Source organism: Solea solea, chromosome 11, assembly GCF_958295425.1.
Source record: "Solea solea chromosome 11, fSolSol10.1, whole genome shotgun sequence".
In the NCBI taxonomy this organism is placed as follows: domain Eukaryota; kingdom Metazoa; phylum Chordata; class Actinopteri; order Pleuronectiformes; family Soleidae; genus Solea; species Solea solea.
In genome coordinates this window covers 21,014,375-21,039,317 of record NC_081144.1, presented here as the reverse complement: position 1 = coordinate 21,039,317, position 24,943 = coordinate 21,014,375, and the positions used below count along the sequence as shown (strand labels likewise).

Here is a 24,943-nt window from a genome sequence, read left to right as displayed (position 1 = left end):
TGGGTCAACTCTACAGAGGCCGCCATTTTGCACACCATGTTTTTACAGCAGCCCACAATGGACAAATTAAACATCTTTCGAGTTTTAATGCTAACTGAGGGCTACATAGGTTGAACAACACATTTGGAAGGGAAGGTTGAGGCATTTTCAACTGCAACACAACTTGGCAAAATGTATTTTGCTCAATTTTACACACAATACCTATTTTATGTGTTTAAGGAGGCCTTTTTATTGCTGAAAGGGTTTTAGAAACCGTCCTGTATGCCGTCTGTGTTTTGCCTGTGTTTTCCCTGTCAATCGTATGGTCTAAGTTTAACTTATTTATAAGTTACTGTTTTTAATGTCTTCTCTGTTTGGGTTTAACTTTAGCGAGCATTTTGTGAATTTTGTGAAATGTATTATCATTATTATTATTTAAGTAAGTATGCTGCAGATAATTACCTTTAATTCAATGTCAAAGGTGTTTCTTTCGGTTTTTTTTATTTTGTAGAAGATGCATCACTCTGGCTCCCTTGTGACTTTCCAGCCAGTATGATCCGTCTCGGTCGAAGGGAGCAGCGCTGTGTTCTGTCAAGCAAAGACACTACAGTGTATCGCCATCGCCTGACTTTGGGGCCGGACCTGACAGGCTGACGGGACGTCTGCCACTGGTGCTCCTCTTTGAGGATGCTGCTGGGTCTGCACAGGACCGACACCTCATCCATCTCAGCCTCTGTGAGCCACCTGAGCCTGCCCCTAACAAGGAGCTGGGGGAATCAGGAGCTGGGAGAGGGGGGTGTGAGAAAAGCAGAAAGGGGAAAGGGGTGAAGGGGAGTTGTGGGGTTGAAGGAGAAAGGACAAAGGAGAGAGGAGGAGGTTAAGAAAAAGCAAGAAAAAAAAACAAAGGGGAGGAGAGAACCTTGGGGACATGATATGAAGTGTTCAACAATAAAAAATTGAACAGGAGTGAGGGGGTGGTGGGGTAGAAATGTGAAGTCAAAGGAAAAAGTAGAGAAAAAAATTGAGCGAAAGAATCAATCCCTAGTCAACATGCCTGTTTGAGCCGCTGTCATTATATTATAGTTCCCAAATGGATTTTACCTTCAGACAAGGCAAGGTGACCCCTTGGTGCTCAGACAGTGGAAGAAACCAACAGCCAATTAGTCTTACAATCGACTCACGGCCGTAGCGAGCTGAGCTGAGCTGATGGGGCCACCGTGTTTCTTTTTTTCTTCAACATGATGTCATTTTCTCATGTTTCTCAACATATAGGGAGTAACGCTTCGGTCCTAGATGGTTATTCAAGAACCTGGACATTTTAGTACCAGAAAGCCTCATTGTGCTACACTCAAACAACACCACAAAATCAAATGACTGTATTCATACCTTGTTTGAGATCAGAAAAAACCTAGTACTTCTAGTAACCTGCTAGTAATGCTTTCACACAGCTCGTGTTCACACCATTTAGGCGGAACCAAAGTTCTACCACCCTATGTCGTCAGTGGCAGGCGTTACTCAGTGCACAATGTGAGCAGAAGTAAACACAAAAGTGGCAGCAGCTCGTCTCCAGCTTTCATTTAAACGCCCACTGATGATATAATGATTCACAAGGAAAAAACAAGTTTTTTGGAGGGGATGAGAACCAGCTTTTTCAATTTATTATCTGTAAGCTGTTTAGTAATATATTCTCCTGCATGTCATTAGAGAAGCAACATGACAAACAGTCATTTCCACTTCACTGTTACATTCTGTGTAAGCACACCAAAGCCAAAGAAAACAGACCAGTTAGCAAAGCTTCAAGGAGGCTTTACAGACACAAAGACCTGGATCACAAATAATCAATATTGCTATTAAACACTGGGAAAAAAAAAAAAAAAAGTCCCACATGAAACAATCTCCCAAGACTAACAATGATTAGTCCATGCTTTTGTTAGGTTTGGATTATTTCAGTTCTGGATTATCCACCCCAGCAACTCTCTGAAGACTGTCCTGTAGACCAACAACAATATGGAGAAAGATCATGAGCTAGCCCAAATGCAGTGATTTATGACATTAATGTCACCAACTTGGCTTCTTCTCTCACCTGTAGTTTCAAGCATTCATGTCTCTTCTCTCTCACCTCCTTTCAATTTCTGCAGGTATCTCTGCCCCTGGAGCCTGTGTCTGGATTGCTAACTTCAAAACCAATCACTGCCACCAAGAGCCTGTACAACACCACTGCTACAAATATTAGTTTTATTACAAACTATAGTATTTCTGATTCTTATGGTCCTTTTATTGACTGACTTTTATTAACAGTGTCCACCACTGAGCCACTCTATCTCAAACTAACAGATCAAGACAGATGGCCGCCATCCATGGTTGAATCAGTCAAGGTTTCTGTCAGTTTAAAGGGATTTGTTTTTCTCTTGCAACTGTTGCCACAAGCTTGCTTTTGGGGTAGAGCTGGTTCTTTGCTACAAACACTATAAAGATTTACGACCTGTTGTAACACTAGAATAATGTATGCCTTAGTTTGTGAATGGATCTCAGTTGTACAGACACACAATGGAAACTTCATTACAATCACTATTGCCTCAGTGAACAAGTTGCATCCCTACAGCAGTTGTATATAAGTGTGTACATACTGTATATATAAAAACAACTCTGCCTTGACTGAAATGATTTAGTTGTGTGCCACTGAAGGCTATGCACAAGATTGACTAACCCAACCTTAGAACACTAACCATCAACAACATTATCATGTGTGGTTAGGCATTAAACTGTTTTTTTTTTTTAAGGTTTTTGATTCATGTTTAATCAGTTATTAAGAGAGTGCATTAAATTATCTGAGAGAGCCAATAAAATATACTGAGGAAATGATGCTATATTTCAGGGAAGGTGTGCATCGGGCCAACTTGAAGCAATTTGGAGGCAATCATGAGGAAAAGTGTTGCTAAGTGTGACATATGGCCATGGCAGCACATCTTAACTGATGAGAAAACTGGTCAAAAACAAAATTGACTATATTTGATAGTCTAAATGTGCTCCATGGTATCTGCAGCCAGCACCAAGGAAGCTGAAGCCCCCGCAGAAATCACCAGTTTCTCTGACATAGTTTTCAGTTAATTCATGTACCAGTTGTACGAGCTATGGTTGGAGAACATGCATTTCTATTAGTGTGAGTTGAGCCACTGTCTGCACTGAAATTATACATGTGATACGACTCTCTGGTCAAATACCAGCTACTGCATACAAATTTCAGCGTTGGCTTTCTTCCCCCGAGATTATAATACGTGTGTGATGCTGCCTGCGCTCAATCCATCAACACCTACAGCTTTGTTCACAACTCCATCAGCTGGAGCTGCGTGACAGGGATTTCTGGCAGTAATTCAAAACACTACATATGGATTGAACACGAAGACAACGTTGGATTTGCAACATTATGACATGTTGTTGACTAAGTTATTGAGTGACATAGGATATGATGTCAGCACGGGGGCTTTTATTCTGAAAAACTTACATAAACTCAATATTGTATCATTGTTTGACTTGTTGAATTCTGCTGAATAGAACACGGCAACAGACTGACAGAATGACGACATAGCTGGTAAAATGATGCGCGGCGGATACACAACACATCAGATACACATCAGTATAATTCCGGGGTCAGACTCTTTCATTACTGGTTCACTCTTTCATCACCTTCATGTCCAACCAGCACATGGCTCATTGTCGCAGACTCCTCCCTCTTTTATAAACACATGGACCCCCCCTTCTCCCTCACTTGGCTCCCATCCCACTTCTTGGCATTTTTTTAAAACTAGCCATAGGGCTAAGTTAGCTTCAGGGGAAAGGGGATAAGTTGCCCTTTAAAAAACAAACAAGCAGTGCGATTTGTATGTCAAAATGTCAAACGCATGTCAGAGAGCAAAAAAGATATATTGTTGAGTCCTGATAATGAATTCCAGTTACCACTCCTGGGAGAAAACTCAATTCAAATGAGAAGGACACCCTTGATATCACCGTCTGATATCAGATGCTTCACCATGGAGGAGCACTTCATGTCATCATATAAGGGAGGTTAGTGTGATATACTGTGTGATTTAAATTATTTAGTGTGACCCTCAAAGGATCCCATATAAAAAATTCAATGGTCCTTGATAGAAAATTGGGGCTGCATGATGTTAGATAAACATGCAATATTCGATCACGTTGAATAATGTGATGAAGATACGACTTGTGCTAAGTAAACAAATACTTAAGTATTAATGTGGTGGTGGTGTTAATGTGTATGGTCTTTTCTGCTTTGAGTTCACTTCCAACATCCACCCAATCTATATGTATCGCCGTTCAGTCAGTCTTGATCGCATGACGATATTGCAGTGACAATAAATGCACAATCTTTTGTGCAGCAACATGCTCCGTCCCTGAGCCACATCTGCAGATGTTGACCTGCGGACACAAATCAATGCATGCATCGAGTCATAGACCAAGAATTGTCTGCGTATCCAGGGGATAAACATTTGCAATTTAACACTGTGGGTTTTCACTGCATCACGTCCGCTGGTGACATGAACCTCCTCCCCACTCCTCTACTTTAAAACACTCATGTCAAAACCAGAGTCACTAAAAAGCCCTTCACTATCATTAATTAATGCAGAGTTGATTAGTTTTCCCCACTTGCCGCTTCAGAGCCCAGTCGACTTTTTCCACATGCTTATAAAATAGAAGCAGTGGTGCGGTGTTGAAATGTGGTCGATCACCGCTGGAAATTAAAGTCCAATGGAAAGTGGACTGAGTGGGTTCAGTGGAGCGTGGGGGAGAGGGGAAGCCTGAAGGGCGTGTATGTGTGTGTGTGTTGAAGGGAAAGCGAGAGACAGAGAAATCTGCAGCAGAGTGTGTGTTCATGTCTTAAGTATCCACACAGATAGAGAAGAAGGAAGCAGTGCAATTTAATATAGGTGCAATGAGTTTGTAATGCACAAATGTGGTCATCTTTGTCAGTTTTGGGCTCATTTTTCAAAGCTTTTGCTCGTCTCCACTCGCGTATCCTCGAAGCTCCGCGACGGTTCAATTAGATTATGGTGCCGTGTTTATTGTGTCGTGTGCAAATTGTACTTTTGCATAAACACGTGCGTGTTTTGACGAATACGCTGCAAATACGCACACGGACACGAGCGGGAGAGGTGGAGGGGGGAAAAAGTCCGGGGCAGGTGAGAGATATGAGCGAGAGAGAGCGGGAGATGGAGGGAGAGAGAGATCTCATAGTAAACACACAGCCTAGAGCTCATTAAAAGTGTCTCTCCCAGGGCTCAGAGGCAGCAGCAGAGTTCGACTCAGTCTAGCCCTTGTCCTCCCAGCTCCATACTAAACAGCCTAATTAGACTTAGAGTCTCTTGAGCTCTCTAATGATAGCGCTTCACAAAGACAACACAAGGAAATACAACACACCAGGAGCCACAATCTGTAATGATGCTCTGGCTACACTTTCTTTTCCCTGTCCCTGCATCAGTAATATTAGTTTATCCACATGTTTGTTATTTTTGCTGCAGTGCTTCTGTGATTGTGATCGGGGACTCGAGCACCTCAAATGAAAACGGTCAATACAGCTGCTGAAAAATGCAGTATTTTGGTATCCCTAACTTTTGTGTGTGTGTGTGTGTGAGAAAGAGAGAATATAGCACCATCCATATTTCACACCTTTTATGCAAGCATTTCAGACATTCAGACATTATAAAAACATGTGTATGATTATGAGGCAAGAACTGATGGTTCAAAGTATGAACTTGTTATATGGATCTTTAAAATGGATTTCAGAGTGCTTGTTCTCAATAAACAGTGGAACTGCAAATTTTGAGGAGCGGTGAGGTGTGGGCCAAGACAAACTTGTTAAACTCCAAGTAGATCTTAATTCAGAGTTGGAACTATTTTGACTTTCTCATGTTTTTTAATTCCTTGAGAGATTATGCAGAGATATTTGTGAAAAAATAATAGCCATATGTCAAGTGCAAATATCTATGAAGAGGTAATATTGGGCTGTAAATCAAAATAAGCATCCAGGGATGTTCTTTACTCAGTAACAGTAAAGTTGTTGTTGTTGTTCTTGGAAATAAATATTACATTTAGGTTGCCTGGTGGCTCACCTGGTCAGGCAGGAGGTCCACGTACCGAGGCTTTATCTTCAGGTCTGAAGCTGCAGGTTCACGTTCGGCTCATGGCCCTTTGCTCTGCGTCTTCCCTTCTTTTTCTCCACTTCACGCTGCAGTCTCTATAAAAGTTTAAGAATAAAAACACAAAGTATGACGTATGTGTGCAGGCATCGTTTGTGAGAATACAGAGAGTTGACCATAAAGACGTTCGAGAAAGAACAAAAAAAAGAGTCTTGAAGGTGAAACAATGTAGGATTTCAACCTTCAAATAATGTCTTCAAGATCATTTTGACGGTACATTGACTTACTACAGGGTGAGTGACACTCGTCTAAAAGCCAGAGGAGGTCTGCGTCGCCTGTACTGGCGCTAAGTAACTTCTGGTTTCCCCACCCCCACCAACACAGCTAACGAGCTAACTAACGAGACACAGGTGAAACACATTAGGACAAGGCAGCCAATCAGGGGGGAAGACAGGAAAGGAAGCAAAATGAAAGAAGGTGCACACAAGGAAAAACTGCAGAATAATACCGGAAACAAGGCACAGAAAACCCAGGTGTCTTGACCAGTCTAAGCGATACTTGAGCAAAAGTACAAGTATCTTACCAGAAAATTACTTTGGTAGACGTTAAAGTCACCTTTTAGAACATTACTTGAGTAAAAGTCTTAAAGTACCTGACATTTACTGTACTCAAGTATCAAATTTTCTGATATAAAATGTACTTAAGTATTAGAACTAAAAGTATTTAAACAAAGTGAGCAATTACAATTTTGAATATGACAATTATTGTGACTTCTTAACAATTAAAGCATAATAATAGGTACAGGCGAACAACTTCAAACCACATTAAAATTAACCTTCTGTGATGAATGGTTACAAGCTCTCTCTCATCCTCCCTGTGTCTGCTTGTATTTTTGAAACCTCATCTGTCTTTTAATTCAACTTGGAGACAAAATCTGCAGTTTATCTAGCTATTTAGCTAGCTCACTGGTTGGCCACTCAGCTGAGAGCTGAAACAGCTGTAGGCTGAAACCCAGCGTCCGAAGTGCACAACAGAAACCCGGAGACAGGTGACAGGAGACCAGAAACCCCAGAGACCAGAGCCTTTGTGTCGGACACGGTAAACAAACGGTAAAAAATGGTGCATTTTAAGTCCACTTGGAGCCGAAATCTGCGGCTAACAGCTGAGCGGCTAACAGCTGGTGCGGCTAAAAAAACTAGCGACAACAAACAGGCATTACGTCACCAACTCAACTTTTATTTTGTAGTAAAGACGATGGTTAAGGGAAATGTATCGGAGTAAACGTATACGTTTTATTTAGGAAATGTAGTGGATTAAAAGTTGTATAATATATAATATAAATAACAAAGTATAGTATGCAGATATGTGAACATTCTACTTAAGTACAGTAACAAAGTATTTGTACTTTGTTACATGACAACACTGGTATTGAGAAATGACTGATTTTAAGGATACAGTGAAATATGAAAAAGAAAAGCAGCAAATGATTCATATTTGAGAAGCTGAAATCATTTCCTCTCCTGAAGCTACTGATTATCGGTTATCAGTCTTGCAACCTCACCTGCTTTTCCATGTGTAAATGATCAGAGGTGAAAGAGCGTGTGTGTGTGTTTTAAAACCTGGGACAAGACTGTATTGCCATCATTAAATGACACTGTGACTGTGTCAACACTAAAAAGTGTGTGTAGGAGTGTCAGAAGAGAAGCCGTAGGTACTAAATAACTGCGAAGAGTAAAACAATCCAACAGAGATAAAGAGTGGTTATAGAGGCTCATTTTAAATAGAAAGAGTTTTATTTTTCTGGTTACTTTCTGATTGACTCTCATTGCAAAAGATAGAGTGTATTAGATTTGTTCAAGCTGTTGCATGTTTCTTATTTGAAAGGTTTTTTTGGTCTTAATGAGGACTCTTCTTTCTTTTTTTAAATCTAAAACAGGACTAATATGATCAAAGTTTTAGTAACCAAGAAACTGGCTGAAAAGTAATAAACTTGTTTTAATATCAGGAAAAAAGCTTCAATTAGATTTAATAATGTCTAAATTAATACGAGCATGCATGGCTTATTTTGGAGGAGGTTCATGTTTAAAAATATAAATATGAGGCTCCTGATTTGTACACAAAAACTGTGACTTTAATGTTGGATAAATAGTTGATTGTGTTTGAGTTTCTGTATTTGGCTTCCATCCACCAGGGAGGCTACTTTTGTAATAAGAATCCCTTTTAAAATGTCAACTATGCCTCTCCACTCATGTTTTTTGGATGAAAAACACTCGTACTACCCACACCATGGAGATAAAACATGTGACATGAGTAGAGTATGAAAAAAAACAAACATATAAATAAATAAATAAGCAAATAAATAATGCAGGCAAAAAGGGAGTGAAACACTGAGAGCAAGTCAACAAGACGAGGGCAGCAACACACGGTGTTTGTCCTTTATCCTTATCGGACTTGGAGAAGAGAAGGGAAGAGAAGAGAAGAGAAGGGAAGGGAAGGGGAGGGAAGGGAAGGGAAGGGAAGGGAAGAGAAGAGAAGAGAAGCAGAAAATTGAACGATCAGCTAACAGGCTTTTTTTTAAAGCAAAGCTTGCTGGGGGCATCAAAGGCGATGGGGGAGTGGAGTGTGTGTGTGTGTGTGTGTGTGGGGGGGGGGGGGGGGGGGGGGGGGGGGATCATGACAAGCGAGTGGGGGCCACAAACAGACAATAAACAGTGTATCCCTAAAGCTCCTGTCTTTACTTCCTAGTTACCATATTGTCACAGTGAACAGGCAGCATGTTCCAGAGCTGCTCGCACGTGCGCGTCCTTTACATTAAATGTATGTAACACATGCTACATGTAAACACACGCATTCATTTCATGCAGACAACAGTGAACGCAGGAGCAGAGCAGAGCACGGACTCGTCTGCAGACTGCAGACCCTCCCTCTCTCCCTCTCTCTCTCTCTCTGACAAGCAGGATTAGAGTGATTTGCTGTGATTAAGTAGTCGCCAGTTAAGTTCATGCAGGTTTTTGTAATAGTTTAATTCATGGCCAAGTCGACGGGTTTAAATGAGATTGGAGAGAGCGGTTCGATTAAGCTCATTAGACATTTTGAAGAGGGCAGCCTTTCTTGCATCCCTCTTTTCCTGCAATCAGATCCGGGATGAACATGGGAATTAATTAAGAAGAGAGGTTCCTGCTGTCCTGTTCCACTGTGTTTTACTGTCTATCTGTGTGTGTGTGTGTGTGTGCTTGCAGTCCTCATAGAGACCGAAACCTTTTTGATTAATTTGGCTTAGTACACAAACAACATGTCTAAAGGTGCTGGGACTACAGTTCAAATAATTTTGCATGTATATGGGGATTTAAAATTATAAAGTTAAAGTTAAAGTTATTTATCATCTATTTAAAATGGCATCTTTTGCTGGGTTTTATGACACAATACTTTTTTTTTAATCCTACCCCTGGCAAATACTCCACATTACAAAAATGAAAACTAAGCATTTACAAAAAAGAACTTAAACCTACTCTAAAAACAAATTAAAACAAACTCATTTTAAAAACAAAACTATTATAACCTTGCTGAAAGCAGAACCTTTACTTGTCCGATGGCTGTATCGGTGAGATACTTTTTTGAACCAGTAGATTTGCCCCCTAGTGGCTATTAAATATATTCCATTAGCTGTTTGGGTTGAGTAGGAAACAGCGAGACGACATCTATTTTTTATATAATCTATGGTAGCTTTCCAGCCTGTCTTGTCTGTTTTGACCGGTTTACCTGCCTGTCCGTTATCGACCACTGCCCACATCCTGACTTCGCCTACTCTTTGCCCTTAGCTGCTTCTGTCTGCCCTAATAGTGATGGACATTTTTTCAACTTTCACCAGTCTGTCTGAATCATGCCATGAGTCGTCCTGACCCTGAGCCATTAGGGGTTGTTTTTATTCTTCAGACAGGTGTTAGAAAAGCCATTGCAGAGGAGAAAGACACAGCAAGGCAACAGAATTAAGAGTGTCACCAACAAATGTAGTTTTTTCTTTTGTTTCGTCTTTTAGTTTCACAAACACAACATTTACATATTTTCTACATACTTTTCTGCAGAGGCCCTTCCAATCATGTTCTTTGTGTACACTGAAAATGCAGTTACTGATTTCAAATTGGAAATTATTCTAAAACTCAGCAACCAAAAGCCTGTGTTAATAAAGGACGTCTAAATGGTAAGTACGCTTGACTCACTGTTCACAGACACTGACTTTACTTATGAATAAAGACAACGCAAAGGACATAGGCCCAATCATATTTCTCATTTTTAGCCCTACCCCTTGTCCCTTAACACTTAATCATTTTGATCTGACTTACAAGGGGGTAGCAATTAAAATTGGCTCAAGAACATCATCAGGTAAGCAGTTGGGGAGCACCAGGAAGGGAAGGAACACACAAATGATTGCGTGGAAACACAAAATTATTGCAAGGGAAAGCAAGAGTTGGCTATAAAAATCTTAAAACATTCCGACCCTGATTCTAGGAGGACTCTATTTTTCTTTTTCTTTTTCTTTAGGTATTGTGGATTATAGGCATTATCAATTATGTCAAAAGAAGAAAAGACTGGTTCACCAGTTTATACATGTTTTGCTATGTTTAGTATAGCTACACAACATACCGACCTATTTTAACTTCATGAAAGCAACTATAGTTTCCTCTTCAGATTTTGAAGGCCTACTTGGCCCTTACACGTCAGCCTACCCCTCTATTTAACAAGAATTGGGACATCCTATGCATATAGTTGACTGTGCAAAATGGAGGGGTAGGGCTAAGTGGCAGGGGCAAGGGGTGAAATTGGACCAGGCCTCATTCTATTATTTGAGAAAATATAACCAACCAAATTCTGCAGACAAAAATGGCCCTAAAGAATAGAAATGACCCTGTCAGTGCTGCAGCTGACCTGAAACTGGTGGCTTGGGTGTTTGACTGTATTCTTGTTCCGGGCGACAAAAGGTGAGCAACAGTTAGTTCGCTCCAGTTACCTTTCAGCTATTGTTGGCACTCAGAATCAGGACAGTGACTAGTCCGGCTACCAGCTGTCTCAGATTGAGGCTACTGTTGGGGGGGGGGGGGGGGGGAGGTCAGAGTTGGCTACCATGGAAATAGTCTGCGAGAAACACAGGTATCCTGGCCTCATAAAAACTTATCAGACTTTCCAGTTACACTCACACGAGCAGGAAACAGTGAAACGGGTCAATAAAATGTGTGTCGCAGCCAAATGAAGAAATGCAGTGTGTACCACTGGAGTAGCCCGTGGTATGTTCTTCCAAAAACTGCTGAAAAGAACAGTGACACAATTGGAAGCGTGCCTTTCTCTGGCTCAGTTAAAAGTTGGAGTAAGCGCCACCGTCATTATGATTAGCCAAAAAGCTCAAAGGCGAAACCCTGTGAAACTGTGGATTGGGAACCTGGACTCTCCTCAATTCTCACATCCATTGAAATCCGGGATAAATTTGGTTGTCTTTATTTATATCTCATTCACAATAGTGGCTTTTATTTAGCCTGGCAGAGTATGAATTAAAACCTGGGAGGTACTTCCCAGAGTTAGAAAGAGTTACAGGAGAAGATTGATAGCACTCGTGTGTCATTTTCTTAAGTAGCTACAGAAGGTGATTTGCTTAGCTTAGCAAAAAAAAGACTGGAAACAACAAGCACGGCTCTATAACACACCCACCCGAGTATTCAGTAGAACGGAATGTTTTTGCGATACATATCCAAGCTTCATTTTAATACTCAGTGTATTAAAGATTTTTTTTAAAAATGGAGTAACTATACTCTAATGCAAGTATGAGACCTTGAATTGTTGATTACTGCCTTTGCGATCCGCTAATTATATCGCTTCAAATTGTGACTTTGATTTGAAATTCGCTGTTCCCCCTACAGTATTATTAAGTACAACACAAAGGTGCTGTTTCATGTGGTAGTTGTGCATTGGAAGGCGACTCTGCAAACAAGCATATTTCACAAATTGCCACGTTCCACGCTTTTCAGTCTGGATTCTGTGCTAAAGGTTGACACTACTTTCATTTCACTAATTACAACAACCTTTACATTCACTATACTTACCATGTTACTTATAATAACATTTGTTTTCTCACCTCACACGTGTTACCTCAAATGGCAAAGTTCAGCCAGCGCATTTTGCCTAAATAATAGCAAGCCTGACAGTAATTATGTGGATCCTGTGGTAGAGACTGAAGCTCCATGTTGTTAACCTTAACCGCACCATAATTGCTGTTCACAGATAAAGTGGACAGAAAGGATTTCAAAAATATCTTCTTGGCAGTTGGGACTACGGTGTCAGCCATAGCGCTGGATGAAGAAGAAAGAATTGAATTTTCACTGAATGCAATATGTTTTTTTTGTTTTGAAAAAAGTGTCCAACACTTGTGTTCCTGTTTGGCAATCGCATTATTTAGCAACATGTTCTACATGCAGGTGTAGTGAACAGATTATCTATCATCAGGAATAACTGCACCTGGGTGACCTGGTTTTGTTTGCTGCTTAGTGCGGAAGCACATTTTCTACTGTGAGAAACAAAGCCAGGTTAAATCAGTGTGTAAATGCTGAATTTCAACAGATTTCTTTCACTTTTTTAAAGTACAGGCTTGATTTAAGAAGAACAGATTAATAATTTCGGGAAAGCAAATTAAAGTGTGCTTTTAACTGTGTTCGGTATTGTCTTTGTCTTTGTCTGGGCCGCCACAGCCACTTTATGCAGTTTAATCTTAACGTTTAACACTCCAGATGAAGACAAACGATATTCATCGCTGTTAATTATTCAACAGGAATTCATGGAGGATAGCTTAGTGTCACAAATAAATAATTCAAGAGAGCGCATTCACACTTCAGTGGACACTCCCCGCAGATTGACAGGAGCGCTGGAAACATCCCGGGCACTTGAGAGTGATGCTTGTCACAGATTAGATCTATCATTAGGCCCCCAGATTGTTAACTTTTCACTTTTTTTTTTATCTTAACAGACTTTTTAATGTCAGTTTTTGTCTCTTTTGTTTTTAATGTATGCACTTTGAAGTGAGCTTTTTGAAGCTCATATTTAGTTTATCTTAGTTGTAACCCAGCTGTGTAGTGTTTGGTTATTAGAGGAGCCTTTAGGGGAATCGGTTCCAAATAACAGCAACTGTCATTGTTTAGGGATTTTCTCCAATAATGGGGTTCAACTGCTTCACTGAGCAGTGTGATGAATAAAATCCAAGCAGAAGTAATGGTTTATTTGTATTTATGAGGTTTTTGTGCTTTCCCCTTAATAAGCTGCAGCCTGCTGGTGGGCCAGTCATTGCAAAAATCATTCCGTGCAGCCGGAATTCCTATGGAAATGCTCAAGTTTCCAAACAAACTTAAAGTTGAAGAGGGTGGAATGCATTTAATCCGAATGCATGAGGTATCCAGATGATTAAATGGATTTGGTGCTGCCATATGACACATGATGTGACATGTGCCACGACAAATGAGAGAGTTTGGTGCAAAGATTTCACAATTACCATCACATATTTTCAGTGAGGAGGTGGAAGAGAGAAAAAAAAAAGAAGTGTTTACAAACTTAAAGTTATTTCAGGTGAAACAAAAGTTCTGCAGGAAGGTGTCGTGATGGTTGCCGTGGTTATAGCTACAAACTCCCACGGCACTTTGAGCCGAGAACGGAGGCGAGTGCGAGACACGATAACATTCATTATACGCTAACACAGCTCCGCAGTAACTAACCAATTTCCACAATTTACATTTTAACAATTTAAATCAGTAAACGCAGCTTGCCGTCGGGCACATTCGCTATCACGCGGCATCAAATAAAAAAAAATGGGGGGGGACTTTGCTGTTCGATCAAAGTTGTAAGCCACAGTGTCCTTCTCTTCACACTGCCTGCACGCCTCCTTAGCAACAGGTTCGTCTCCACACCTCAGCCTCACTTTTATGACTAAATCTACATATATCACGGAAAGTAATTACAGTCGCCGAAAGATAAACCTTTGTTTTTTCCCCGTTTTTCAGCAAACTTCTTGCTGCTGTGCATAAACTCTACACACTGGGTTACTGTGACATTACCTCATCGTCTCACCTCTTTAGAAGACATTTATCACAGGTAATGAACGAAGATAATCAAGATCATTAACCAAATGAGATTATCTCAAGTGATCCACAGATATTTGTTAAAGCACATCAATCACTCGCGCTTCTCTCCCGCTCATCCAGTTCTTGAAGTCAAACTGCCCAGCAACCATGGATCTTTGGTCCACTTTAAGGAGACCCCACCTCCTGAGCTGCTGCGCCTCGTGTCAGGAGGAGACTAGAGCAGTGTGGGGATAGTGTCTGCTTCATTTTTGGCCTCGTGTTTCATCATTAAAGGGAATTTTTGCCATTAAAAACATTCTCTGTACTCGAGGCAAGTCAAAAGGTGCGGGCAGAGAACAGTGTGCATCAAAATATCCACACGCTCCTCCGAGTCTTTCTGGTTCTGATGTAACGGATAAATCTTTCAGTGGTAGATTTGGGCTAAAAGAAATACACAGGACAGCGGAGCTTCAAAAGAGTTGTTAGAAAATATCAGCCGTTCATTAATCACAAACCCATAGATTATTTATACAGCACATCTATTTGAAATGAGGCACTGTTTATAGTATTTCTTTACAAGTTGTTCAAACATATATAGATGTGCTTTAGGCTTGAAAAGGCATCTCTGCACCAGTAACAAGAGCATCAGACACACACACACACTCACAGTCTCAGTGAGCTGCTGCTGCTGCTGCTTTTCATTTGTAGAGAATAAACTGTACGTTCAAAGCTGCTCAAGTAAGAATGAAGGTCTATCCTGGAGTCCAGCCACACATGACTCTCTGAGCCATGTTCACCCTCCATCTTAAATCTGCCTCAACAAGATTAAAGTCCTCTAAAGAGGAAAGAAAATAGACTTTGCAATCTATTATTTTCCTAATATTGTGTTATTGTTAATGTAATTGTCCTCATTAAAAGAGACTTGTGTTGGAATAAATGATGCAGGGATTGTCATTACCTGATTCATACCAGAAATCCTGTGTGAAGCATGACTACGAAACTATTCACGGCAAGTCCAGGTAATTAAAATAAAATAATGAAGTTATTTTTATAAAACCGTTAAGTTATTCTTAGAAAATAAAATACATATACAGGATCCTGACATGAACCACTTACCAGTTGACCTGACTTTTTTTTTCTTTTTTCTTTATACACGATAGTCACTCAGCCAATCTTACACAGCACCATTTCCTTTCAACCTGGCTTTCAAAATAAGAGCCAATGACTTCTGCATTTTACTACTTCTATATAAGTATATAACTCTTTATATAAAACCTTTGTCATAACACTTACAAAAAAAAAACAGTTTGCAACCGGTCTCTTGTAAAATATACAAATACAATTCTATGATATATTTCACTCTACAAAATAAAATACACATCCACAACTGTCATTAGCAGTAACAGGAAGTGGTCACACTTCACACATGCGCAAAACAAGTCAGGTTTTCGCTAAGAGCTTGGCATTAAATATAACGTACATTTGCTGTTATTATAACGTGAAACTCACAATTTTAAAGTGTATTTCATTGTATTAGTTAATACCATAAAATACATTTCACATTTTAGTCACACTTTCGCACACCCTTAGAACAAACTGGGTTTCCGATACAAATCGGGTACTGACAGAGATACAGAGAGAAAGCTTCCTGTATTCCCCTATTCCCCCCCCCCCCCCCGACTCCCCTTCTATCTCTGCTGTGAATTCCCCAGCAGCAGCGCGTCCCTCTCTGGCATTCTCTGCGTACTCAAGGGTCAGCTTGATGTGGCTCATTTTCACTGCGAAGACGATACCTGATAAAAGATGTGCAGAGGGGGAAAGGCGGCTCATAATCTCTATCACGCTACAGCTGCTGGAACGCAGCGAGGCAGAGACGGCAGTGGATACAGTGGCATTGTAATTACCTCTAATTACTTTGTCTAAAAACAGACACATATCACACACACACACACACAGAGGAGATAGATTTGTACTCCACAGCGTGTAATCACACTGCAGACATCAGAAAAGGCTTTTGGTGTGAAAACACCATAATGATAGAGCGTCCTGACAATGACTTTTTTTTCCCCTCTTTGGTCTACTCTCGTTTCCACGCTTTCAAAGCACTTAGGTCTATTGTGAGACTTGCGGGATCTGTTTTGAACGGCGTTATTTCACACCGACCCGGAAATAATGTAAAAGGATCCCGCGTATGTGTATGTGTACGTGTACGGGAGGCGAGGGCAGATAAATCACCTCACAAAAACATTAAGTAAAATAAGAGCCTCGTGTTATGTGCAGCCATCATCTCCCACCCCCCCCACCCCTCCCCGTGTCTCTCTTCTTCCTCTTATATCCATCACTCACACAAACACAAACAGACTTTGGCAGACGCTGCAAGAAAACACACACTGATGATAAGTGGAGCAAACACTTCCACACTTGCATGAGTTCACAAACTCAAACACACTCTGCCAGTGGCTCTGGTAAATCTGCCTATTTGCACATGCTAATACCATGATGGCTTTTGCTGCATTAGAACCTCCCCCAGGCTGTGAGAGTGGCTGCTGGAACTACTGACTCTATTTAACATAAAACCTGCGGGTTGTGATGCGGCAATATTATATCAACCATCCCGGCACGAATTCATAATTAATTGCAACACGGGAAATCGCACAGGGAACGTCCACATGTGGTCGGAAGTTCGATTTGGAAGTAAATGGGAGTGCGCGCACATGCACGCGCAAACTAACAAAGACGACATATTCATACACACAAGGCGTACAAATCTTAACCTGAGGCTGTTGCCCTGGCAACCTTGTCTTTGAGGGAGAAAATTCTTGCCAAGGATACAGAAAAAGGGGTGAAAAAAAAAAAAACCTTGCAGCAAAATCAATGGAACGTCCACGGTGCTGCATTCAAACAACAACATTACACAGGGAAACACTCAGTGGTGATTCGGGGGGGGGGAATTAGTGCGGTGATTTAGGGGGAAATAATTGTGATCCCGGTGGCTCAGGTGTCCAATCGTGCACCGTGTTTGTTGTTTTGGGAAAACTCAACAACACCAAATTGAAATAATATTGGTTCCTCCACAGGTTTGGAAAAAATCTATGAGATCTGTCAATAAGCTGAAAACTGTAGTGGCTTTCAAGGATAAACAAGAAGTTGACATTTCTCTACAGAAAAAAAAGACCAATATGCGCCACCTCCTCTTTTCATAGTTTTGCATTACTGTGAAGTCTCTACTAACTTTCCATAAAATCACACTGCGTGTCTGTCAAACAGAGGGTGCGTGTTAATTATCAAATCACAAGCGAGCTGTAAAACACAGAACACTCCGTGCAGTTTACATTTAAGCCTCAAAACCGAGCGTATCGCTGACGACGCGCATTACCGTAGTTACGCGGCGCTTTACGCTTTGCTGCTGGACAAATTCCACCGGTTTCCGAAAGCTGAGAAGTTGCACGTCAGAGCCAACACGTGGTTATGTCACTCGCGCTGTTTCAGGAAGCCAGAGAATCAGCGTCTTTTCCAAATAAACCTTTTTGTCATTTTCAATTGTTAAAACAGTATTTAAACATGCAGTAAATTGTAAATAACTGGCAGATATTGGAAGTTATTCTGGAAAAACTGACAAAAGCGCTTGGTTACGGGACATTCTCGTGGTTAAAATGAGCAAAACAAAGTCCAGACATGTTGAGGGTTTGCTGTGAAAACATGAAAATGAATTTATGTTGAGTTCACTTACAACAACTTCACTTATACATGTTTTGATCATGCAAATAGTGGTGGTTTTTATCCACCAAGGTATAAATTCACCTGAATAACATTGCAACAGAATAGAAGATAACACACACACATTGATTTATTGCACGTTACACCCCTCCAAAAAAACCCACCCATGATTAATTAAGAGACACAATGACCTTGTTTCCTGCCGCTAAATTTGCAAAAAGTGCTTTTTTTCCAGCACAGTTGAACTATCAGTGTTGTAAATGTGCGTGAAATCACCACGACATTGTTATTCTTACAGTTTCCTGAGGGAAATATTTGAGTCCTCAGCTGCTAAATATTCCACGGTGTTATGCAGCGATTCCAAAAACTGGTGTCTGGTTGCAGTTTGGTGCAACTACAGTGGGTTTATGAGAATTTCTCTTTAAAAAATAAAACAGCAGACTGATGCTGCTGGAAACAAGGGAGAGTGAGAAAAAACATCACAGTGAGCTGCAATAAAGGCACTACAGAGCTCAAGGGAAGTGAAGAAGTGGATGATCATTCTCTGAGGCTTTGTCACAACACCTGACTGCTTTCACATTGCAAACCGCCGTGTGATCCAGTGCTGACATAGGACCATTTTTAGATCGCCAAGGTTTATATACAGTACAACTCCATCTATTTAGTCCACGCATAAGCTATTCATTCTCACTGTCCGATATGTGTGACATCGAGTCACATGCAGACGGGAAACAAGCGTGAGAAGGAACGAGAGGGGGAAAAAAAGGGGCTGTGAGAGTTACCTGCCTTTGCCTCATTCTGATGGATGGCCTCGCCTGCAGCCCTACCACTTTTAACACTGTGCTCGTGAGAGCTGGTGTCTTGCATGAACACACACACACACACACACACAGAAAGAGAGAGAGAATTGCTAAAACTACTTCCCTTATATCTCCTGATGTGTTTGTGTCCCTCTGCACAAACTCTTGTAGAAAGCCAACTCAGCTTTTTCCCCATACGCACGTCCGTGTTATCCCTAACCTTAACCATGACCAGTTAATGCCTAAACCCTTAACGTCACTAAACCACCATTTAAATCTAAGCTCCAAACTTCACCAGTTCCTCAGAAAAATTAGGTTCGACCTAAGTAGGACCAGGTTTTGGTGTCCAGGAGGACTACGGGTCCTGACAGTCACTGTTTATGCCATGATGATGATGATCTATGATCGACCACTCTTACTGCTACTTGTGTTAAGACTCTCTTGCACTTACACTTAAATGTTGTTTTTTTTTTTTTGTCAAAACATGGCAAATGTAGAGTTGATTTTTGGATAACATCAAAGTCAACAAGAAAACTCAGAGAGCGCAGACCTCCGCCATGTGAGTCACCTGCATTTTTAATGTCAATATTGATCCACTGGATACCAGTAAAATGTAGATCCGCGAGTGTCTCATCCTGCATACACATATTAAAATTTGAATCACAGCAACGTCTCTCTCTCTTTCTCAAAAGGAAATCCACAAGTCCACAGTGCAGATGATCCATTGAGACCCTCACATCTACGGATCAAGAATCCCAGGAAGTGTTTTTAGCATTGAGGGAGCACAGGGACTAGTCTGAAGTGCCAACAAACCTATATCAGGTTCAGCTGATTTTGCCTTTTACAGACACAGATTTGGACCTTTAAAAGGACTTTCCAGGACAAATTGGCGTTCAATTGTATTGATTCGCAGCACACTCTGCATCTGGACAAGCGACGGTTCATGGAATCTTGGTCAAAGTCAGTCTTTGTCATTTTCTTTGGTGAGACGGAGATGTTGGACTTGTAATTCCCCAAACATCACATCATTTCCTCTCTCTTGCTTAACGGCGCTCGCTCATTGTTCTGCATGGAACCTCGCGTCAACAGTGAAGAGAGACAGTGGACAGTGTCCACAACGCCGCTCGCAATTACAACTGGACGCTGTTCCGCGCAGGCCTAGTTTACGTACACACTTAAACTTAAAAATCCAAGCACTTTCAATGCCCATGTCTATTTTGTTCCCTGTACTCTTCACTATTATCCAGACATTCAGAGGTAATACCACAGCACAGCGCCTGCACCTCAATATTCATCACATCAGGAGATGCACACAACATCGCCCTGAGCCCTCTTGACGTAAAAGACGTATTTTATCGCATCATGACTAAGCCCGGAATTATTGTCAGCTGCGTCTCTGTGTGACTACAATTCTTCTTTGACAGCATTGTGCTGGTAGCTGGTACTAAAGATGACATGGAGTCTCCAGTCAGCGTCATAAATGCAGGCGTTTTTAGAACAGGTTCTCCCGCGGTGAAAGTAAACGTCAACTCTGGGACACCACAAACCTGAGGAAAGGACGTGTGGTGTACAAAAGAAAAGAAAAACAAAAGAAAAAGGTCTTTTTTTCCTCTGCTGTGTGGAGCCACTGCTGTTCTTCAGCATTGTAATCCTTAAGTCTACAACAGATGGTGGCGCTTGCCTTTTTCCTCAGTTCCCACCCAAATCACGAGCTCGGAGTGTTTGTGTGCGTGTGTGTGTCTGTTTACATGCTGGTGGTGACGGAATAGAAGAAGGAGCCGCAAGAAATAAAGTGGCAACGGCCACCGTGAGTGACTGCGACAAGACACTGTGGGGGGGGCGGGGCCCTCCTTCCAGTCTGTCCGTCTAGCACCCAACCTGCCTTGTCCGAGCGTCCATCTGTCCATTGCACATAAACCCACTCCATCAGGCACCACAGCTTTAACAATACATAGCACTGTTTTTTAAACTCCATGATTTCACACTTTGGAACACAATAGTTGTTGTTGTTTTTTTTTAAACACAAAGAAACGCCAGTTTCTTGTGAGACGAAATTCACCACAAATGGCTGAGCAGCAGGGACGAGTGTTGTTGGCTCTCACCTGTCAGTCAACATAAACAGCATTATGGGCTGATATATGATGAGTGGATGCAATACTGGGACGCAACATACATTAACTGCATGCTACCAGTGGAGGATCAACATGGAGACCGTGATGGATGACAGTGCTTTGGAATTTATCAAGCAAAAGCTACGGGAACGGCAGCAGTAATAAAAAAATACATACTAGAGGGGGGAAATGGAGCATATGGACCTTGTTTTAAAATATGATTTAAAGGCTCTGAAAATGAGCCTTACTACAAGCAATGTTGTGTCACAAACAAATAAATTATGGGAGCTGCAGTTTTTCTTTTTATTTTACACTCCGTTACATTTATGTTGTTGTGATCTTTGTTCTGCTTTTGGGTTTTTTTTTCCCACACAATTTTAAACCTGTTTTTTTGGAGGCTTCGCAGGCTGTAAGTAGCATTCGGCAATAACTCTTCTTATAAAGTTGCAGATGCATATGTATCACGATTACACGCTCTGTCTTTTACACAACAAAGACAGAGCAAGATGATTATTCATTTGCAGTTGTGTCACTGTCCACCTGTCCAATATTTACTCGCCTTTTATCTCCGTTCAAGTCTCCAGTGCCTCCCGAGGGAAGCTCCGGCTCCTCCGCTGCTAAACGCTCTCATTTGTTCACCAGCTGGTTGTTAACTTAGTATGTCTGCCGTCTGGCGGTGCACTGAATCTACAGTAGGGTTCTTGAGGTCCTGGCAGAAAACACGACCTATCTGGGAAGCGGTGCTGATTAGAATTAGAATAAACCAAGAGCAGAGACGTAGGCTGTAAAAACCAGTTTAAAGACGTTAAAATGCTCACAGGATTCACACAGCAAGGGGATCAATTAATTGGCTTCAATGGAGCAGCTTTAACTTTTTTGTGAACATGAACCCTTCGTCGGCGACAGGATTTGACATGTGCACATCTCATTACTGTAACTCCTAGACCGTTTGTGATATGTAGAAAATTCCAAAACTATGGATGACTGGTGATCTGTCCAGGGTGTACCCTGTCAGCTGAGATTGGCACAGCACTCCCTCCACAACCCTCAGGTGGAGGATAAAGTGGTAGAAGACGGACGGATGGATACCGGAAAGCAGTGAAATAGAGCTGTACTTGTCATTACGGTAGCCCTCAGGAAGTCCACGGAACGATCGCCAATCACAGGCGAGATCGACCAGCGCGTTGTCATGGAAAAATGGGCAGAAGAACTCACTCATTGAAAATTTTTTGACAATTCTACAGCCATAAAATCAAAATAAATCCAGGCGGCCTGATTATCATCATCTGAGTACATGCTAATGAAGATAAAAGTATCTCGGATCATAAGAGAACTGCTAAACTGAGAAAGGTGTTTTTTTTAAGGCAGTGTATAACATTTAGGAGAGTTTATTGGCAGAAATGACACTTACAACAGATACGTATGCTTGCATAGGTGTCAAAATCCCTTCAAAATAAGAATGATTTGGTTTCTTTGGCCCTTAGTATGAAGCTTTTATATGTGCTTTGCTTTGTGGAGGCTCAATGGACAAACCAGCCAGAGCATGCATTTGACATTCTGAAGCAGAAGCTGACTTCACAGACAAAGGCGTTTGATATGCTTTCTGTTATACTGTATTACCCAGGTTTGCTTGGGAAAGGAGTCCTCTGTGTGTTAAAATCTGCGGTCCCACCATTAGACCTTCTAATTTGTACTAGTTTTAACGCACTGTACCTTAAAGAACTTCTCAAGCAGAGTAGAAAATGAGGTGATTTGTTTATTCCATTATACAGTTGTAGCACTACTCGGCTTGACTCGACTCGACTCTCAGGTTTTTTTTGGTGCCTGCTCCGGTGAGGTTCCATGCGAGCTGAGCCGATACTAAAATGTGATGTCAAGCCGAGTAGTGTTATGTCAACTGTATAATGGAAAAGCGGCAAGGGACCTTGTGTGTGTGCGTGCTTCCATATGTTACTTCACCCCACGGAGAGGGAGTAAAACTATTGTTTTTAGTGGCTCTGTGTGTCTGTCTGTTTGTGTTTCCGCACTGCCTTCTTTAGGACCTTTCCTGGCATAAACACTGAACTTGTCAGGACCAGTAGTCCTCATACAGACCAAAACCTGGCTCCTAATGAGGGTAAAGGGAAAACACTTTGTTTAAGCTGTCCAAATGAATGGAAGTCAACGTGGAATAGCTGCACAAACCCCTGTGTGTTCTTGTAGGGGTATTTTTGTGAGGACCAAAAAGAACATTTTGGGGAAAGTGAGGACAATTTTTGGTGGTGCTCACATGCTATCACTCCTTAAAGGGGCTTTTTAAGGGAAAAAAAACTTGGTTTTAGGGTTAGAATTGGGTTGAGTTGGGTTAGGGTAAGGGGCTAAGGAATGCATTATGTCCTCAAGTGTCCTCACTACAAATGCTGTGTAAAGGTGTGTGTGTGTGTGTGTGTAGTCTCAAAGCAGGAGCACACACACACACCTTAGCTTTACACGCTCCTTCTTCAGTGGTGCAGCACAAACAGGAGCAATGAGGCATTCATCAGTGGCTGTTCTATACCACACCTCTGATGAAACATCACAGCTATAAAACACTTTATTTTCCCTTTTAACTCACACCAGCTAATTGAACTAATGGTAAAAAAAGAAAATAATAATAATGTCATGTGTCTAATCAGGTTTCTGATGCCGGGAGATTGAAAAAAGAAAAGAAGACATGGGGAGAACTGATCTGACACATATTACACGTCAACAGACTTACTGTAATTAGCAGCTCATAATTATTGTTCACAAGAAAAAGAAATACATGTTGCAGAACAGCCTAGCAAAGAAAATGATACCGAAGCGTTTAAATATAGAATGCCCTTCTCTGTCGCACCGTTACTGTCACTTTGCTTCGCCTCTAAGTGGCGTGATGTGATTCACTTCCACAATTTGAACTTCATGTTTTAATAATGTGAAACACTAATTCTGATGAGCTTGTTAGGGCTCTGGGGGTCAGGGAAGTTAGACAGGCTACAACTTTTCTGTGTAATCCATGAACACTTCACTTCAACCTGAATGTATTAACCTTGTCAGCTGTTGATAGTGGTGGGCGGACGCCTCGGGAGTCTTGTTTGCACCAGACGGATGACCTAGAGTCGTCTCCAGTCGGATACAGTAAGAACACAGAGGCTTTCTGGGCGATCGAAGCTGTCACATTCAATCACAGAGATGTTATATAAAAACATACAGACAGGAAAATAAGAAGGTTTTTTTTTTTCGAGTAGCCTCAACGTTAACTTCTTACGTCAACCAGCACATAAATATCATAAAGTTTACCCACAAACTTATCGTATACGTGCGATAGAGTTCAAACTCTCAGTGCGGGTGAAAAAAACGTGTTATATGTTAAATGTTATAAAATGCGGGAAGTTGACGACTTTATATGTGTCAGGAAAGTCACATGATAGTGCGGAAGAAAATAAACAGCCATCATTCAACAATACAAGTTGCATTCTAGTTTGAGTATCTCTAATTCTCTTCTATTATGATACAGTTTTTAGGAGAGTATCCTACTTTCTACTTCATCTTTTCACATTTTTATATTTATTTATTTAACTTTGAAGTATTCTAGGGTGAAATTGACAAATAGAACTGCTTTTGCTCATGTGACAGATGGACACAAGAACGATAACAGAAACATTACCTTTTGGTGTATGATGACGGTGTGATTTGTATGTATATTTCTTTTTTTTTTTATGTGCTTAAAGGTAGGCGATCACTTACTGGAGCTTGAAAAATATCAGTCACCTGTGGAACAGACAGGCCTGTAAAAACATCATCCAATCATACTCAACGGCCCAAATGAATTAATTGGATCGTGACGCATCAATCAAACTGCCATCTTTAACCAACTATCCAAAAAAGTCAGCGTCTGTGATACGCTCGATTGTTAAAGGGTTAACAAACATCAACAAAAAAATCAAACTAATAGAAGATTACAATCCTGTAAAAGTTAATCAAAGCAAATGTGCCTTTTAAGACTTTCTTAGTCTTCACATTTTGGTAAAATTGCACCATTCAAGGTCTGAAGAATTAGGCCTAAGCCAAGCTGAAATCTATCAATGTTTTTACTT

General features: G+C 41.1%; 1 long non-coding RNA gene across 1 annotated transcript in view; it reads right to left on the bottom strand.

The window, feature by feature from the left end:
* Positions 1-225: 225 nt before the first annotated feature.
* Positions 226-24,943, bottom strand: part of LOC131468773 (uncharacterized) — an 89,327-nt gene continuing 64,609 nt past the window's right edge. Inside the window, exons 6-7 of the long non-coding RNA XR_009241738.1 lie at positions 6,105-6,229; positions 226-762 (exon numbers count right to left, since the gene is read on the bottom strand). This is a non-coding gene — a long non-coding RNA (uncharacterized LOC131468773). The remainder of the gene's footprint in view (positions 763-6,104; positions 6,230-24,943) is intronic.